The sequence below is a fragment of the Meles meles genome, chromosome 10, assembly GCF_922984935.1.
Source record: "Meles meles chromosome 10, mMelMel3.1 paternal haplotype, whole genome shotgun sequence".
Lineage (NCBI taxonomy): Eukaryota > Metazoa > Chordata > Mammalia > Carnivora > Mustelidae > Meles > Meles meles.
The window spans coordinates 52,842,807-52,862,557 of record NC_060075.1 but is presented as its reverse complement, the minus strand read 5'-3'; the positions used below and the strand labels follow the sequence as shown (position 1 = coordinate 52,862,557).

The 19,751-nt window shown below is 39.5% G+C and overlaps 1 pseudogene; it reads left to right on the top strand.

Annotated features, from left to right (window-relative positions):
* The first annotated feature begins 400 nt into the window (after positions 1-400).
* LOC123951517 lies at positions 401-9,406 on the top strand (annotated as a pseudogene).
* The last annotated feature ends 10,345 nt before the right edge of the window (positions 9,407-19,751 follow it).

Genomic DNA, 19,751 nt, shown 5'->3' with positions numbered 1-19,751 from the left:
ATTTAGAGCAAAAAGATAACAGGAGAATTAGGTCTGATGCTTAAGGCTAACTCTGTAATGTGAACAAGTAGCAGAATAAACAGAATTCTTTTGAGTCTCTCTTTTATGTCAAGGAGAATGTTTTCATACTTAAAAAGGTAAAACAAAAGTGGGCTGGAAGGAACTGGAGCCTAAGATGGATGAGAAATGAGGTACAGAGGTCCAAATAATTTCCATCAACTAGACTGCATGAACTGTGTCCAGCAAACTCAGAATAGTATAGTAATACTCAGAATGAATAGTAGTGATTTTTTGATTTGTGATTTTGAAAATCAAGGAGAATGACACCAAGATCAGATATCAGCAAATACAATGGCAACTTTCCAAAAGAAGAAGATGGATCGCTTTCCTGTCTTGCAAGATGGCAGGCGAAAACGCCGAGAAGCCCGATACTAAGGAGAAGTAACCTGGAGCCAAGAAGGCTGATGCTGGTGGCAAGGTCAAGAAGGGTAACCTCGAGGCTAAAATGCCAAAGTAGGCGAAGCTCCATTGCAGCTAAAACCCTGTCCTTGTCAGAGGAATTGGTGGATGTTCCCGATCGGCTATGTAGTCCAGAAGGGCCATGTACGAGAGGAAGTATTCAGCAGCTAAATCCAGGGTTGACAAGAAAAAGAAGGTTCGTGGTGTGCCTGGGTGGCTCAGTGGGTTAAGCCGCTGCCTTTGGCTCAGGTCATGATCCCAGGGTTCTGGGATTGAGTCCCAAGTTGGGCTCTCTGCTTGGCGGGGAGCCTGCTTCCTCCTCTCTCTCTCTGCCTGCCTCTCTGCCTACTTGTAATCTCTGTCTGTCAAATAAATAAATAAAATCTTAAAAAAAAAAAAAAAAGAAGGTTCTTGCTACTGTCACAAAACCTGTTATTGGTGACGAGAATGGTAATACCCGAGTGGTTAAACTTTGCAAAATGTCTAGGTATTATCCTACTGAAGATGTGTCTCAAAAGTTATTGAGTCACAGCAGAAACTTTCCAGTCAACATTTGAGAAAACTGAACTAGCATCACTTCCGGCACCATTTTGATCATTCCACTGGGCGCTACAGAGGCAAGAAGGTGGTTTTCCTGAAGCAAATGAGCACTGTCTTGCTAGCTGTGACCAGACCTCTGGCCTTCAGTCAGGTTCCTCTGCATAAAACAACAGAAATTTGTTCTTGCCACCTCACCAAAATTGCTATCAGCAGTGTGAAAATCCCCAAACACCTCACTGATGCTTACACAGGATGAAGAAGCTGTATAACCCTAGACACCAGGGAAAGTGAGATCTTTAACATGGAGAAAGAGAAATGTAAGATTACAGAGTAGAGCAAATTTGATCAGAAAGATGTGGACACACAAATTCTGCCAAAAATCAAAGCTGTTCCGCAGCTTCAGGGCTACCTCCTCTCTGTGCTTTCTCCCACAAATGGAGTTTACCCTCATAAATTGATGTTCCAAATTTCTTGCAAAGAGGGGCACCTGGATGGCTCAGTCCATTAAGTGTTTGACTTCGGATCAGGTCATGATCTTGGGGTCCTGGGACGGAGCTCCCTGTCAGGCTCTGTACACAGGGGGAAGTCTGCTTCTCCCTCTCTCTCAAATAAATTTAAAAAAAATTAAAAATAAATAAATAAAATATCTCACAAAGAACCTAATTAAATAACTGATCCATTAAAAGAAAAGAAGAAGAAGAAGAAGGTGGGATGCTCAAACCCAGTTTTGCTCCTGAGCAAGTGTCAGGAAAGGATTATTTGAAGTATCATTTAGGGGCTCTCACCAAGTAAACACATTATTAGAAGTGAGAGTTTTCTAGGAACATGTATTTTCAGATTAACTTTTCTTTGTTTTGATAAAATTAATGAATTTGTGAAAAAGTGAAAAATGATAGTAAATCCAGGCTTCTACAAGGTTTTAGAATAGTTTTCTTTTTTTTTTAAAAAGGATTTTATTTATTCATCTGACAGAGAGATCACAAGCAGGCAGAGAGACAGGCAGAGAGAGAGGAGGAAGCAGACTCCCCACCTAGCAGAGAGCCTGATGCGGAGCTTGATCCCAGAACTCTGGGATTAGGACCTTAGCCCAAGGCAGAGGCTTTAACCCACAGAGCCACCCAGGTGCCCCTAGAATAGTTTTCTTATTACATCTTCCAGGCTCCAAGTCCTTGAGCACAAGGGATTATGCTCCATTTGTCTTTGGGTCCCCAATGCCTGAAAGAGTTCTTAATAGTTTGCTAGATAAATAAGTATATTAATTGAATGAAGCATACAGAAATATGGGTCAGCTGCTGGTACAGTTGAGCAATCTTGCCTAAAAGATCCAGCCAATGGATAGATATCAAACTAGACAAAAGAGAAGTTCAAAGTGTGAAATGAAAGGTAAAGCACAATACAAACTTGGTTTTGAAAATGACACATTTGTGTAATAATAGATAAAACCTTTATGTATTTCAGAAGGGAATGTCTGGCTACTTAGTATGACTGTTCTTTTTTTTTTTTAATATTTTTATTTGACAGAGAGAAATCACAACTAGGCAGAGAGGCAGGCAGAGAGAGAGAGGAGGAAGCAGGCTCCCCATGGAGCAGAGAGCCCGACGCGGGGCTCAATCCCAGGACCCCAGGATCATGACCTGAGCCGAAGGCCGAGGCTTTAACCCATGGAGCCACCCTGGCGCCCCTAGTATGACTGTTCTAGTTAGCAATCAAAATTCATTGAAATTGAAAATTTGACTCCTGAGTAGGTATCAGAGATACTCTTCACAGAACCTTAAAGAGACAGAAATGAGAATGTTTATTCTAATTTTTAAAATTTTTTTTGTAGCATAGGACAGGAAGCAACATGGGGTGGTAACTTAGACCTGAGTAAGAGGTTCATGACAGATAAATACGACAGCTGAGGAACTTTTGCAATAACGAACAATTCATATTACTAAATGTGTATGTGTGGTTTAGACATATCTTGGTTAAGACAGAAGCTGATGTTTTAAATTGGACATGGAAATATAGAATTACGAACAGTTTTACTTTCATGAAAATCTGTAAAAAGTTTAGCTGAATTTTCAGAAAACTGAATTTAAAATTCAGCTTTATTTAAATAATTTTGGCTGAATACTCTAATATCTATTATAATTTATGTTGCATTTTAATGTAATAAATAATTTTGGAAAAAAAATAAATAATTTTGGATACTATAGAAGAAAAATTTTTTGAAAATAGTATATGAGATTTCATTTTAATTTTTACTTGTACATGTATTTTAACTTTTTGAAAAAAAGATTTTATTTATTTATTTGAGAGAGAGAGAGCACAAATTGGGGGGGAGGAGCAGAGGGAGAGGGCAAGGGAGAAGCTGACTCCTCCCTGAACAAGGAGCCAATGGCTGGGCTCAACGATGACTTGGAGCTTGGGGCTCTGTCCCAGGACCCTAAGATCATAACCTGAGCTGAAGTCAGACATTTAACTAACTGAGCCACCCAGGTGTTCCTGTATTTTAACTTTTTTTTTTTTTAAGATTTTATTTATTTATTTGACAGATGGAGACCACAAGCAGGCAGAGAAGCAGGCAGAGAGAGAGAGGAGGAAACAGGCTCCCTGCTGAGCAGAGAGCTAGATGCGGGGCTCTATCCCAAGACCCTGGGATCATGACCTGAGTCGAAGGCAGAGGCTTTAACCCACTGAGCCACCCAGGCGTCCCTGTATTTTAACTTTTAAAATGAAAATATATTTAAGTTGTGTAAAATCTGAATATATTACAGATTATTTTTTAATTTGGATTGTTGAGAATAAATACAAGTCAACGTCATCACAGATATAGAAAATAAGAAAGTGGAGCTCAAAAAGAAAAAAAAAGCAGAAAAGAAATAGAAAGTCTTTTTTTTTTTTTTTTTAAGTAAGTTCTATGCCCATCGTGGGGTTTGAACACATGACCCCCTGAGATTGAGAGTAGCATGCTCTGCTCACAGAGCCAGCCAGGTTCACTAAAATAGAAAGTCTTTATAAGAAACAATCTGCTTAAATTTTTAGAAGTTGGAGACAATGATGGCAAGCAGGCTTCTGTTGAGAATGATTCACTTAAGATTCTTGAGTAGATTACAGATTATTTAATATAGATTTAATAATTGATCAATACAATGAAAGCAGGAAGAAAATTATTCTCTTCAAATACATAACTTGACTGGGTAAAATGAAATCTCTGTAATTTCACATTCTTTACTGAAAGGTTTTAGCAACTAAAAGGTTTAGAATTAATTGAGAATTATACACGAAATCAGCAGGTGAACGAGGAAGAGAAACCCTGAGGTTTTCAATGGTTTGTTGAGCAATTATCCTGGACGATGACCATCACATTCTTTTGTTTCAACTGAATGATTGTAATTTTAATTTTTATTTTCATTCAGGAAAATTTAGTAATTTCCCTTACACCAAAATGCTTTCAAATGGAAAACAAAACTATAGGATTTGCATTTTATATTTTGAGTTTAAAGGCTATGTGTTTTGTTATGCTGTTACACATCTCACAACCAATTTTCAAGGTCAGCTTTGGCCAATGAAAGTATTTGTGACTAGAAATATTTTGGGTTCTGATTAAAAGAACGGAAATGTCCCTGGCACACACATGCTTTCATGGAGCTGGGAAAAGAAAAGACTGAGTAATCAGCAAACAATGATAGCATTTATCAACACAAATAAACATTGACATAGGACATTATTGTAATACTCTTTTTTTTTAAGATCTTATTTATTTATTTGAGATGGATCGAGAAAGAGAGCACAGAGGGAAAGGGAGAGGGAAAAGCAGACTCCCTGCTGAGTGCAGAGCTCAACTTGGGGCTCGATCCCTGGACCCTGAGATCATGACCTGAGCCAAAGGCAGATGCTTAATGAACTCAGTCACCCAGTATTACTATTGCAATACTTTTTTTTTTTTTAAGATTTTTTATTTATTTGAGAGAGAGAGAGAGAGCATGAAAGGAGAGATGTCAGAGGGAGAAGCAGACTCCCCGCTGAGCAGGGAGCCCGAGGCGGGACTTGATCCTGGGACTCCAGGATCATGATCTGAGCTGAAGGCAGTTGCTGAACCAACTGAGCCACCCAGGCACCCCAACTATTACAATACTCTTAAAGTAACTTTAACAGCAGAACATTTAGAGAAAGCAGCAGAACATTTCTAGATTCAGAATAAATGATTTTGAAAGTTGAAGCTAGTTAAGACAGATAAATAATTATTACTATCTAGGATGGAAAGTATAGGATTATTAACTTAAGGGCTAGTAAAGTGAGAGAAGAAATCACATACAAAATAAAACTTAAATATTTACATTATCAACTTCAACTTGATTGTAAAGTCATGTTGAATAATTCAACACATGTATACACACACACTTACTTTTGAACTACCATAAGAAAACAAAGTGACAAAGAAAGTTTCATTGATGTTGCCCTTGTTGTAAAAAAAATAATTGGCTAAATTTAGGGATGAACTGAGAAAACATTGTCAATTTTAAGCCTTGATTCAAAAGATTGCTGAAATGGGGTGCCTGGGTGGCTCAGTGGGTTAAAGCCTCTGCCTTCGGCTCAGGTCATGATCTCAGGGTCCTGGGATCGAGCCCTGCATGGGGCTCTCTGCTCTGCAGGGAGCCTGCTTCCTCCTCTCTCTCTGCCTGCCTCTCTGCCTACTTGAGATCTCTGTCTGTCAAATAAATAAATAAAATCTTTAAAAAAAAAAAGACTGCTGAAACTAAGTCTGCTAAGAAACAAATGTGGGGGCGCCTGGGTGGCTCAGTGGGTTAAAGCCTCTGCCTTCGGCTCAGGTCATGATCCCAGGGTTCTGGGATCGAGCCCCACATCAGGCTCTCTGCTCAGCGGGAAGACTGTTTCCTTCTCTCTCTCTCTCTGCTTGCCTCTCTGCCTACTTGTGATCTCTATCTGTCAAATAAATAAATAAAATCTTAAAAAAAAAAAAAAAAAGAAACAAATGTGGAGGGGCACCTGGGTGGCTCAGTCCGTTAAGTATCCAATTCTTGGTTTTGGCTCAGGTCATGATCTCAGGGTCCTGAGATTGAGCCCCACATCAGGCTCTATGTTCAGTGTGAAGTCTGCTTGAGATCTGTCTTTCCATCCCTCTCTGCCCCTCTCCCATCTCACGGTCTCTCTCTCTCTCTCTAAAAATAAATAAATAAATCTTAAAACAACAAAAAAAAGGAGACACCTATGTGGCTTAGTCGGTTAAGTGTCTGCTTTTAGCTCAGGTCAATATCCCAGTGTCCTGGGATGGAGTCCCACATCGGGCTCCTTGCTCAGTGGGGAACTTGTCAAAATAATTGGATTTAATTTAGACAAGATATAGGATGCATAAGAAACGTTAAAAAAGGGTGCCTGGGTGAGTCAGCTGGTTAAGCGTTTGCCTTCAGCGCGGGTCATGATCCCAGAGTCCTGGGATCAAGCCCCATACCAGGCTCTCCGCTCAGAGGGGAGGCTTCTTTGCTCTCTACCCAACACCCTGCTCATGTGTGCTCTCACTCTCTCTCAAATAAATAAATAAAATCTTAAAAAATAAAAGAGAAAAGTTGAAAAATAGAAGATTTCAAGCCAAGAGCAATCTGTGGCCTTTGCGGAAAATAAAATTTATTTTGAAATTCACTGGTTACAATTATTTGGTATAAAAACTATTCATTACTAATGTTAGCAAAATTTTACCCAAAAAAACTTACATAACAAAATTTCACTTTTGGAAATAATAAATTTTTTAGTTGTAGAGAAAATAGTTTTCAAAAACAAAAGATATTCAACAACAATGCCATTCAAATAAAATACAAGGAAATTAGAGCAAAGAAATAAAAAGTTTGTTTTTTTTTTTAAAGATTTTATTTATTTATTTGACAGAGAGAGATCACAAGTAGACAGAGAGGCAGGCAGAGAGAGAGAGAGGGAAGCAGGCTCCCCGCTGAGCAGAGAGCCCGATGCGGGACTCGATCCCACGACCCTGAGATCATGACCTGAGCCGAAGGCAGCGGCTTAACCCACTGAGCCACCCAGGCGCCCCAGAAATAAAAAGTTTTTATGCAAATTTTATAAATAAGAAGACTCATGTATAAAAAACCATCAAACTAATTTCCATAGAGCATGTTTTCTGGCCATGATAGATTAAGATATAGTCTCAAATGAAGAGATTTTGAGCAAATTGATTAGTATACTTATTTTGGTTTACTTTATGATATCATTGAAATGTGTTATCATTGTTTTACCTTGTGATTAAATTGAAAAATTTAAAAGAGGAACTTTGAAATAGTCTAAGGATCTACATGGTTTTAAGAGATGATGAAGTGACAATATAACTTAAAACTAGGAAAATGAAGATATTTATAATATTTTCTGTTGTAATAATTTATCATATGCATTATAATATTGTAATGTGATGGTATCATTTTATTATCATGGTGTATAAGGATAGAGATAATGATGCAGAAAAATGTTGGGGTTTGGAGCAAACTGCCCCCCAAAATTCCTGAGACATCTTTGGTGCAAAAAGGTGGTTTTATTAAAGCATCGGGACAGAACCTGTGGGTAGAAAGAGCTGCACTGGGGTCATGAGGAGTGGCCCATTATATACTTTCAAGTTGGGAGGGGGTTAGGGATAGCATAAGTCTGTAAAGAATTTTGGAGGCATGGTTTCCAGGAACCTGAGAGGGCTAGCTATTGTTGGGAAAAGGTCATTTATTACTGTCTAATAAAACCTTAGTCATGAGACCCTTCAGATGTATATTAGTGGACCATATGCTTGGGGGCTGATTGCCAATATGTATCTTGGGGGGATCTAAAGGAAATTTCTGATGGAATTTTTGTATGTTAAAGTAGACTTACAGGAACCTGGGAGGTTAAATGAAGATTGCCTTTTGCTGTTAGCAAAGTATTAAAATGAGGCAGCGAGCTCCCAGAGGAAGGTCACTCTACCTGTGTCAACGGCTTGTCAATGGGCTGTAAATAGTAAGGAAATTTAATTTTTTCTTTTGCCTTTTTTTCCCACATCAAAAAGAATAATGATCACTTTGTCGGGGTACAGACTGAACGGGGCCCCCGGGAGCCTTCTGAGGGGCTGATTTATTTCTTGATCTGGGTGGTGGTTACATGAGTATAAGCATGTAAAAAGGTATTGAGATACACACTTAAGATTTGTGTACTTTACTGTATGTAAGTTATATCTCAGCATAAAAGTTTTAAAATTCATGGTTCTTCTTCTTCTTTTTTTTAAAGAGAGCAAATGAGCAAGCATGAGCAGGGGGGTGTGAAAGGTAGAGGGAGAGGCACAGAATCTCAAGTAGGCTCCATGCCCAGTGTGGAGCCTGATGTGGGATTCGATCTTACAACCCTGAGGTCATGACCTGAGCAGAAATCAAGAGTCAGACTCTTAACCAACTGAGTCACACAGACAACACTCATGGTTTATTTCTGAATCTAAGTATGGCCTGAGTGAAATTTCTCCAAATTAATAAGAAAATACAAAAACTACCATCACTCAAGAAAGTTTAAGTTGAGATTATTTCCAGTAAGAAACAAAATAGGGGGAAATTTTAATTATTATAATATAATGATTTTAATGAAATAAAAACAAGAAAAAGTTTTGGAATAAATATCTAATTTTAAAATTACATATGTCATTATTACTCATCCAGATGTCACTAGTCCATCAACAGAATAACTAGACATGTGCAAAAGAATTAAATTTAGTCCTCTTGGGTGTTTTTGCCAATTGTAAGTCATATAAAAAAGACTTGTACAGCTACGTTTCTATATTGTGCTTATAAACGAATATTCTTCAGAGAAAGAATAATTTTACAGTGTTATCTTCATTTGTGATTTTAAAAATATTTATATATATGGTGTATAGGCCTCCTGGGTCTTTTGCCTCAGACCCCACAAATGTTAAGGATGCGCAGGTAAAATGTGGCATGTAGTTAGACTTATATATCATGATATGGTTGATCTAAAAAAATAACACTGGGAGAAATAAACTAAAAACCAGTTATGTTTTTCTTTCTTTTTTAAAAGATTTTATTTATTTATTTGACAGAGAGAGACACAGCGAGAGAGGGAACACAAGTGGGAGAGTAGGAGACGGAGAAGCAGGCTTCCCAAAGAGCAGGAATAAATAAAGCAAAGCTTTATTTCACGCCAAGCATCGAAAATCAAACCAACCAGTTGGGGCTGTAGAGACGACGGCGACCAGGACACCGACCCCAACTACTTCCCTTACCCGACGATTCCCCCACGACTCCTGCTATCCCATGGATCCCCTACCCGGCGACGACACTCCTGGCGGCACTGCCCCCCAATGATGGCGAGGCCACTCGGGATGACGACGCTCCCGGCAGCGCTGCTCCCAATGAACCCACCCACTACCTCATAGACTAACCTTTATAGTGGTGGTTGAGCCCGGCCCACACACAGGTGGCCAATAGGACTGCAACACACAGGGAAAGCTGCACTGTCACGCTTGGTCAGCAATACGGGCGGCCAATCGAATTCCAATTTACCATAGTAAATATATGTGGGCCCCACTGATTGGATGTCTCCATCCAGATGGCCCGCCCCTACGTCTGGGGCCTGCAAGCAAGTTCCTCCAGGAGGGGCAGGGTCAATCCAAGCCCACAACAAAAGGGCTCCCTCTGGCCAACCAGGCACCTACACTTAGTACTTAATAAATATTAGCTCATTTAATATTCATAACAATCCTAGGACAGGAGTACTACTTTTTTATTCATTTTTTAGATGACAAAACTGACCTACATAACCTAGGCTAGGTAACTTGCCCACAGTCACACAGCTGGTAGTGGCAGAGTTGGGCTTGCATTCAGGAAGTCTGGCTCCAGAGTCTTAATCAGTACTCTGCATTTTTTACCTAAATAAATGTAGAGAAGTACAGGGGAAGAAGCTCCAGTCAGTTACATGGGAGTGGGTTCCTGTTGGGGGAAGAGAACAGGACTGGAAGTGAAGGGATGAGTAAAACTGGTAACACCAAAAGAGGAGCCTTGCACTGACCAGTTTGGTTATGGGATGTTAGGACTGCTACAACAAAATATTATAGACTGGGTGGCTTATAAACAACAGGAATTCATTTTTCACAGTTCTGGAAGCAGGGAAGTCTGAGAAAAAGGCCGCAGCAGATTTGGTGCTGGTGAGAGCCTTCTTCCCAGCTCACAGACGGCCACTTTCTCCCTGTGTTGTCCTTTGATGGAAGGGGCAAAGGATTTCTCTGGAACTATCATTTGTGAAGTAATTGATGTAGAAAGAACATTGGGGTTTGAAGAATCTTTCTCAAGAAAGAATTCTTGAGACCTCTTTGGTGCAAAAAAATGGTTTTATTAAAAGCACGGGTCAGGACCTGTGGACAGAAGGAGCTGCACTGGGGTCATAAGGAGTGGCCGATTATATACTTTCAAGTTGGGAAGGGGTTAGGGATAGCGTAAGTCTCTAAGGAATTTTGGAAGCAAGGTTTCCAGGACCTTGAGAGGGCTAGCTGTTGTTGGGAAAAGGTCATTTATTAGTGTCTAATAGAACCTTAGTCATGAAACCCTTAACATGGGTATCAGTGGGCCTTATCCTGGGAGGGGGGCGGTGATTGCCAACATATATCTTGGATAAAGGAAATTTCCAATGGAATTTTTATATGTTAAAGTAGACTTACAGGATCCTGGAGGGGAGGCTGGGCTAGGACTGCCTTTTGCCCTTAGCAAAGAATTAACATCAGGCCCTAGCTCCCAGAGGAATGTCACTCTACCTGTTTCAAGGACTTGTCAATGGGCTGTAGGTAGTAAGGAAATTGAATAATTTTTTTTTTCCTTTCTTTCCCACATCACTAATCACCTCCCAAAGACCTCACTTCCAAATCACACTGGGGATTAGGTTTCAACCTATGAATTTGAGGCAGTTTGGGTGGGGGCACATACAAACATTCAAATCTATGGTACTGATTTTCAGTTCCCATAACCTATTTTTCCATGTTTGATTTTTTTCCCCTATCAATGGATATTACATTTGTACTAAAAAAACTGCATAAATATGCTTACATACCTGTGTATGCATATATAGTATTTATGAAACTACTGATCTAAGGTTTCTGACTCTAAGTCCACCAGGCTCTATCCTTGAGGTTGCCCAACATTTTCAGCAGTTACTTGGCTTAAGTAATTTGGGGTTTGTCCACTGAGATGACATATGGATTATTAAAAGTCTAAGAAGAGTACAGGAATATTTATATGATTTTATGAAAAGTATGTTTAAATTCTGCCTTCATTTTTCCTTTTTTTTTTCATGATTTTTTAAAAAAAGTTAACATATAGAGTATTAACAAGGGCACGTGTGGTAATGAACACTGGGTGTTACATGCAGCTAATGAATCGTTGATCACTACATCAAAAACTAATGATGTACTATATGCTGGCTAATTGAACATAATAATAAAAAATAACATATAATGTATTATTTGTTTCAGGGGTATAGCTCTGTGATTCACAAAACCCAGTGCTCACCACAACACATACCCTCCCCAATGTCGGTCACCCAGCCACTCTATCCCTCTTCCGCCCTACCCTCCAGCAGGCCTCAGTTTGTTTCCTAAGATTAAGAGTCTCTTATGGTTTGTCTCCCTCTCTTTTGATTTTGTCTTGTTTTGTTTCTTCCTCTCTTCCTCTATGATCCTCTGCCTTGTTTCTTAAATTCTGCATATCAGTGAGATCATATGATAATTGTCTTTCTCTGATTGACTTATTTCGCTTATCATAATACCCTCTAGTCCCATCCACATCATTGCAAATGTCTGCGTTCATTTTTCAAGCAAAAGTTAAGAGCACAGACTAGAAATGGAAGATCTGGTTTCAGATTCCTCTCTGTCGCTTGTTAGCAATAGGACATTGGGAAAATTACTTGACTGATCTCTTTGTTTGAGTTTTCTCATCTGTAAAATGGGACTCATAATAGTATTTATGTTTTGGGTTATTGTGAAGATTGGTTCATTTAATACATGTAAAATGCTTAGAATAGTATTTAGCAGACAGTAACTTATCACTTATTCTTTGCTTAATGATGCAGAAATCTAGAACTTTGAGCCAATCCTTTTGAGTTAATCCAAAGATATTTCTTTTTCTACCCTTATCTGCAGAGAAATGCAAGTCAGTATCCTTAATTTGCACATTGGAATCTTGCTCCATATATGCCAGTTGCTTAACCCTTGAATGTCCTTTCAGTCTCCACATGAATCTCTGCTTCTGGGTTTTCATTCAGGTTGTGAGTCTTGTTAAAACAACAGCAATAACAGGGGCACCTGGGTGGCTCAGCTGGTTAAGCATCCAACTCTTCATCTCAGCTCAGGTCTCAATCTCAGGGTCATGAGTTCAAGCCCCACATTGGGTTCCATGCTGGGTGTGGAGCCTACTTAAAAAAACAACACATTCTTTATCATTGTAAAAGTAATACATCTGATTGAGAAACATTGGGAGATATATATTAGCAGGCAAAAAAAAATTGTCCATAATCTCAGCAACCAGATATGCCAATTTTTTAAATTTATTCTTATTTTTAAAAAAGTTTTATTTAAGTAATTTCTGCACCCAATATGGAGCTTGAACCCATGACCCCAAGATCAACAGTTTCATGCTTTTCTGACTGAACCAGCCAGGTGCCCCCAGATATACCAATTCTAATATTGTTGTTCATGTTCTCTTAGTCTTTTTTCTATGCAGGTGTGTATATAGCTTACCAAACCGTAATTACTCTATAAATACTGGTTTGTAATCAGTCTTTTCACTTAACAATGTATTGACAACATCTTCATATGTGATTAAACATTCCTTCATTGCATCATTTTAATGGTTGCATAGTATTCCACTGTATGAATGTAAAATACCCTAACTTATTCTAGCAGTCCCTTAAAACTAGACATTAAGATTATTTCCCCTTTCTTTTTTACTTGCTATCACACTGAGACAGAGGCAAAACACCCCTAATATCTGCATGCTAGTTTGGTACTATCATCTGGTGATGTTTTGGCACGGCCCGGCATTGATGTTCTCCTGTTAACATAAAGAACACCAATATCAGACAAGGCTGCTCTGTGATTATGATGGACCCTGTTTGAACACAGGCAAAACACATACAGTACTTTGTTCAGAATCATGAAAATGACCAAAATGTCTCCCTGCCCTGGAAAAATATGAGTTGCTTCTTTAGCATTCCAGCTTGAACCTCATTTTAGCTTTATTCTCTTTCCCATATCAAAGTAAGGCTTAGGAGGATAACAAATCAGGTAATTGTCTCTGTTTCCTGATATCTAATATTGTTCAGCACTGGGTATGTCCTAATGATTTTTTGGCTGGAGAACATTGGTATAGTCATCCTATGTTTCAAGTTATTGGCTATACCTGCTAAAAATATTCCCTGCTAAAGCAATAGCTATTCAAATGGGATAACCCAAGAGAAATGTTAACCATCTATTTCTGTAAATTCTCTTTTACCCCTATTTCAATTCAGATTATCATTAAGCAATATGTTTGCAATGTATTACCCTGGGTTTCCTCAGAAATGCCTTTTCTCTCATTTAACATTTTATTTTGACTTAAAGAGTCACATTACAAAAAAAAAGTCACAAAAATCCATGGTCAAAGCTAGCACACCTTTATATTTTCTATAAAATTTTTGTAAAAATACATGTAATAGTTTCATAGTAAAGTGCTAGGAAAAAAAGTTGATCTCTTTTTTGGTAGCTGTTCTCCAAAGAAAGACTATAATAAATCATGCTTCCTGATATTCAGACCCTTGTGTAGTAGTCCCTCCTACAAGGAATCTAGCTGGCCTGTGATTTGTTCTAAAAAATAAAACAAGGCAAAGGTGACACTGTGTCAATTCTAGGCCTACTGTTTAAAAAGACTGGTAACTTCCACTTCTCATTTCTTGGAATGCTCAGTTTTGGGAACTCTGAGCTCATGTTAGAAGTCCACCTACCCTGCTGAAGAGGCAATATGAAGAGACCTGTGGCCCAGAGGGAAGAGACTGAGGCCCAGAAACCACATGGATAGAGAGGCCTAGCCCTTCTATCCCAGCTAAGCAGTTCTCCCAGCCATCCACCAGTGTGCCACAGCTGTGTCATCCAGGACCTCTCTAGGCCATTTGAGCTCCTAGCTATGGAACACCAAAACCATCCAGTTGATGAGCCCAGTTGGCCCATGGGATCATAAGTGGGCCATAATTAGCTGGTTGTCATTTAAACCCACTAAATTTTATTGTGGTTTTTTTTTTTTTTTACGCAGTAATAGATATACTTCCTTATGATCTGGTGAGAATGTTGCCATTTCTTCTTTTCCTTACCATGAGAACTGCATGACTTGTGATTTTCCTTTCTGCCTTCACTTCCGGGAAACTCAGAACCCTTTGGTACTCATTTTGAGTTTCTTCCCTTTGTTAAATTTTGTTTTGTTTTGGTGTAATCATCCTCTCCTTAACCTCCATCATCTCAATTAGCCACCGCCCCTCCCACTTCTGGGTTGAGTGTTTCTCTCCTTTGGTTTGGTTTTGTTTTTTTTAAAGATTTTATTTATTTATCTGACAGAAAGAGATCACAAGTAGGCAGAGAGGCAGGCAGAGAGAGAGAGAGGAGGAAGCAGGCTCCCTGCCAAGCAGAGAGCCCGACGTGGGACTCGATCCCAGGACCCTGTGATCATGACTTGAGCCAAAGGCAGAGGCTCAACCCACTGAGCCACCCAGGTGCCCCTGTTTCTCTCCTTTGTACTTTGTGGGTGATATGCTTAACTAAATATTATTTCAAATCCTTTGTCAAAGAGGCAAGGAAAAAGCTGGAGATAAATTTATATGGTGAGTATGGGGAGGTGAGAGCATTGTGGCTATGGGCATGAGCTTGGAGTTAAGATACAGGTGGCTTTCAATCTGGGCTTTTTATCTTACTAGCTGTCAGCTCTTGGGCATGGCATTTAACTTATCTGAACCTCAATATTCTCATCTGTTAAATAATAGTTATAAAAAGTAAACTGACACAATGTATGTAAGGCACATCACAGTCAGTGCTGGATAAACAAGAAGTAGAGCAAATTCTGTAAGTAACCTAATTAGGATCTAAGAAGACATGACTTCCCAGAGCAACAGGCTAAATCTACTGATGTGATATTTGTAAGCATACATTTAAGACACTAATTTTGGAATTTCAACTGTCCTTTTTATTATCTATGACCTAGGACAAGTTATTCGAACTTTTAAAGCCTTAGTTTCCTCATGGAATAAAATGCTAAAATAGCCTCTTCTTGTTCTCATTGTGAATGAGTCCCCCCAAAATGATTATAAACTATCCCGAATTCCAAAGTGATGGGTAAGATCACCAGATCAGAAGTTGAAGAGGAGGTGGTTGAACGTTGGTTTCCCAACTCTTAACTGACCACACCCCCATCCTGAGGGGAAGCCTGGAAATTAGAACAGCCCTGACCCTGAAGTGGGGTCCCCTCATGCCTTACATTTAGTGTCACGTGTCCTTATTATCCTTTAATCTGGACAGTTCTTCAGCTATTTTTGTCCTTTATGACCTTGGCATTTTTAAGATTATAGGCCATTTATTTTGTAGATCATCTCTCAATTTGAGTTTATTAGATGTTCCTTATGATTGGATTGAAATTTTGCATTTTTAGCAGGAATATTTCATAACTGACTCTGTGTTCTTCTTAACACTTTACATCAAGAGGCACATGGTGCTGGTTTGCTTCATTATTCATGTTAACTTTTTTCCCCTTCTTTTTAAATATGCTCCAGACCAAATGTGGGGCTTGAACTCACGACCCTGAGATCAAGAGTTGAATGCTCCACCAAGTAATTCAGCCAGTGGCCTCTCATGTTAACTTTGATTGCTTTGATAATATGGTGTCTGCCGCATTTCTCTACCACAAAGTTCTAATTTTCCCATTTTAATGGATAACTATTTTGAAGGAAGATATATTGAGACAGCATAAATTTCCTTTTTCTTCATCAAACTTCCACCAACTATGTTTAGTACCCATTGATGATTCTTGCTTGAATTAATAGTGTTATGACAATTGTAGAATAAGAAGTTGGAAGTCAACCTATTACATGGGACTGGACATTTTAATTATTGAACTAAGACTGTTTTAGAAGCCTAGAAACAGACTTCTTATTATCTGAGTGTCCAGAAAAGTCACAGGATTTGCCTTGGATTTCATCGCTAAAGAACTGGTTTGAGTGGGAAGAAGAGAAAATAAAGACATGTTTCTTTCCATTTATTATTAGTGAATCCCACCTGTTTGATATATCAGCCATACTCATATCTCATAATAGGTTGTTGAAGAAAGTAGGTGAGATAATGCAAGTCAAATGCTAAGCACCTTCTGGTATGCACACCCGTTTGTATTTGGGATTTATTATGACTCCCAACCAGAAGTGGAGTCTATTTATTTACCTCTAATCTGAGCTGGCCTGTTTTTCATTTTGGCCAATGGAATCTGGCAGAACAACATTGTGGGAATTCTTAGCCTGGGTCTTAAGAGGCCGTGCAGCCTCTACTCCTACCCTCTTGTTGTCCTGACACTAGTGGTAAAGCAGTCTAGGGGACAAGAGACCATGTAGAGAGACATGGAGCTGACAGCCAGGACAAACCCTAGACATGTGAGTGGGGCCCTTTTTGACCATCCAGCAACAGTCAAGCTGCCAGATGATGCCGAGTGATTCCAGATGAGACCAATAGAAGAGCCATACAACTGAGCTTACCTCAAATTGTTGACCCTCAAAATTGCTGGACCTTGGAAAAGAGAAGGCACAGTGTGGGGAGTGTGGGTGGGGCAGGCCATAGAAGGAATGCAGAGTGATTATGTTTGAGAGTATATCCCAGAGGATAGGATTTAGCCAAGAGGTGGATGGCACAGGAAGTATGTATTTAAATATAAGAAGAAATTTAAGCAGAATTTCCCAGAGATAAACTTCCTTTGAAAGTTGTGAGTTTACTCTCACTGCAGGAATTAAATAAAAGAGCTGGGTGACCTTTAGATATCAGGGATGCTGTAGAATCGATGGACTCAAGTCTTGTGTGATTCTCTTCCACCCTTACAGTTCTTGGATTCTGAGAAAACTTTGTGCATCCGTTTGGCCTGGGAGTTCTGAAAATACTTTCCTTTTAGTGTTCACTATAGTAACAATTTTAACAGTTTTCTACAAGTTTACAGTAACAAAGATGATTCATTGCAAACATCTGTCAAAGCTATTCCTTTTTGTCCTTTCATTTTATAAAACTGCAGAGTTTAAGCTCCTGTAGTCTTTTGTGTCCCTTAAAATCTTATAGGTTCTAATAATTTCATAAATTCTAAGACACATTTTTTTCCCACATTAACGTCTGTGAAATCAAGGTGTATCTGCAATCACCATCAGTCAAGTGGCAGTTATGGCCTAGATGTGATTAACTAGGTAACTATAAATATGGCCATAGCTATCCAGCTGAGTTAAATGCATTATTGTACCACATATGTTGAATGTAATTGATGTTTAGAACGACTTACAGAACACACACGAGTAATTTGGTAGATAATCCCAGAGATCATTGGTAGCGCTCTTCTTTTTTTTTTTTTAAGATTTTATTTAACTTTTTTTTTTTTAAATATTTTATTTATTTATTTGACAGAGAGAGATCACAAGCAGGCAGAGAGGCAGGCAGAGAGAGAGGAGGAAGCAGGCTCCCTGCCGAGCAGAGGAGCCTGATGTGGGACTCGATCCCAGGACCCTGAGATCATGACCTGAGCCGAAGGCAGCGGCTTAACCCACTGAGCCACCCAGGCGCCCAGATTTTATTTAACTTTTTTAAAGATTTATTTATTTTTTGGGGGGGAGTGGTGTGGGAGGGGCAGAAGGAGAGGGAGACGGAGAATCTCAAGCAGATTCCTCGTGGAGTCCAATGTAGGGCTCCATCTCGTCCCTGAGATCACTTCCTGAGCTGAAATGAAGAGTCAGATGCTTAACCAATAACACCACCCAGGTGTCCCAAAAGATTTTATTTTTTTGGGTAATCTCTACACCCAATATTGGGCTTGACCTCACAGCCCTAAGATCAAGAGTAGCATGCTCTCCTGACTGAGCTAACCAGGCACCCCAGGAAGCACTCTTTTAAGCAATGCTGATGGAGTGGAGGCTGGAGATTGTGTAGAAAAAGTCTAACTTAGAGAAAAGCATTGTATCAGAATTTGATTAGAAGTGATTTTCTTTCATTATAATTCATAAAATAATGACATATTTTACAACTGGTGGCATCGATTGCTGCTGATAAAATGTAGTAGCTATTAGCTAACCAGTGTTAGTGCTTACTATGCGTGGGCCAGCCATAGTAGGAAGGGTTTTACATGGATTATCTTAGTCTAGTCTTCACTGGAACTCTACAACGTAGGTATGTTTATTACCCACATTTTTGCAAACGAGGAAATAGAGGCCCAGAGAAACTAATGTTCCCAGGGTTTTGCCCCTAGTAAGGGATGGAGGCAAGATTCAGATTTAGAGGGACGCCTGGGTGGCTCAGTGGGTTAAAGCCTGCCTTCAGCTCAGGTCGTGATCCCAGGGTCCTGGGATGGAGCCCTACATCGAGCCCCACATCGGGCTCTCTGCTCAGCGGGGAGCCTGCTTCCCTTCCTCTCTCTGCCTGCCTCTCTGCCTACTTGTGATCTCTGTCTGTCAAATAAATAAATAAAATCTTTAAAAAAAAAAGATTCAGATTTAGAGCAAGTGTTCTAGAGCAAGAGTTTTAAGCTCTGTATTGAACTGTTTCCCATGAGCACTTTTTGGCCCATGGCATATGCTATTTTATTTCAAAAATCCTTCTTTAATATTTTTTATCTCTCCACCTAGATCGTAAGGATCATTAAGCCAAGAATTTTTTTTTTTCCCTTAACATTTGGGTCTTCAACACCCTGGCATTGTGCCCAGTTAAAGCTTATTCAATGTCCAGAGACAGAATAGAATTTTATATTCTGTGTTCTGACTTGGTCTTAGGTTATAGTCTTCCTTTGGGGGCTATGTTAGGGCTAATTTTGTTGCAAGAAACAGAAACGATGGTAGAATTTTTGCCTTTTTTGGTAGTCCAGTATCCGAGGTCTTCCTGTATGGGGAATAACTTATTAAGATGGAAGCTTTTGGGGAGACTGTGCTGTGCTCCCCTCCGTGGTTGCTGCAGAAGGGAGTTCCTTTCACTCGCACACTTTGCAGCTGGAATACTGACAGGTGGCCTTAGGCCTGACCCTTCATTGTCTCCTACCTGGGGCTTTAAGTCTGGAGCAAACAGTGCATAGGTGAAGAGACTTTTGAAATTCAGGCTATAGCAATGTCACATAACAATGGTAGAGGTGTTTCAAGTTTTCCTTTTTTAAAAAAACAGCCATTGGACTGCTGGACACTCCAGTGAAGCCTCAGTTCCTATCCGTCTTCTCACTTTGGTTCTAGAGTGTCTTCTTGATTCATTGAACCCTTGACATACTTCCTTTTTTTTCTTAAGATCATTAGAATCAGGGGTGCTTTGGTGGCTCAGTTGGTTAAGTGTCTGCCTTCAGCTCAGTTCATGATCCCAGGAAGTCTGCTGCTGCTTCTCCCTCTGCCTACAACTCCCCCTGCTTGTGTTCTCTCTCTCTGTCAAATAAATAAATAGAATCTTAAAAAAAAAAAAAAAAAGGAAGATAAGTAGAATCAGTTTCTGTTGCCTGCAATCAGGAAATACT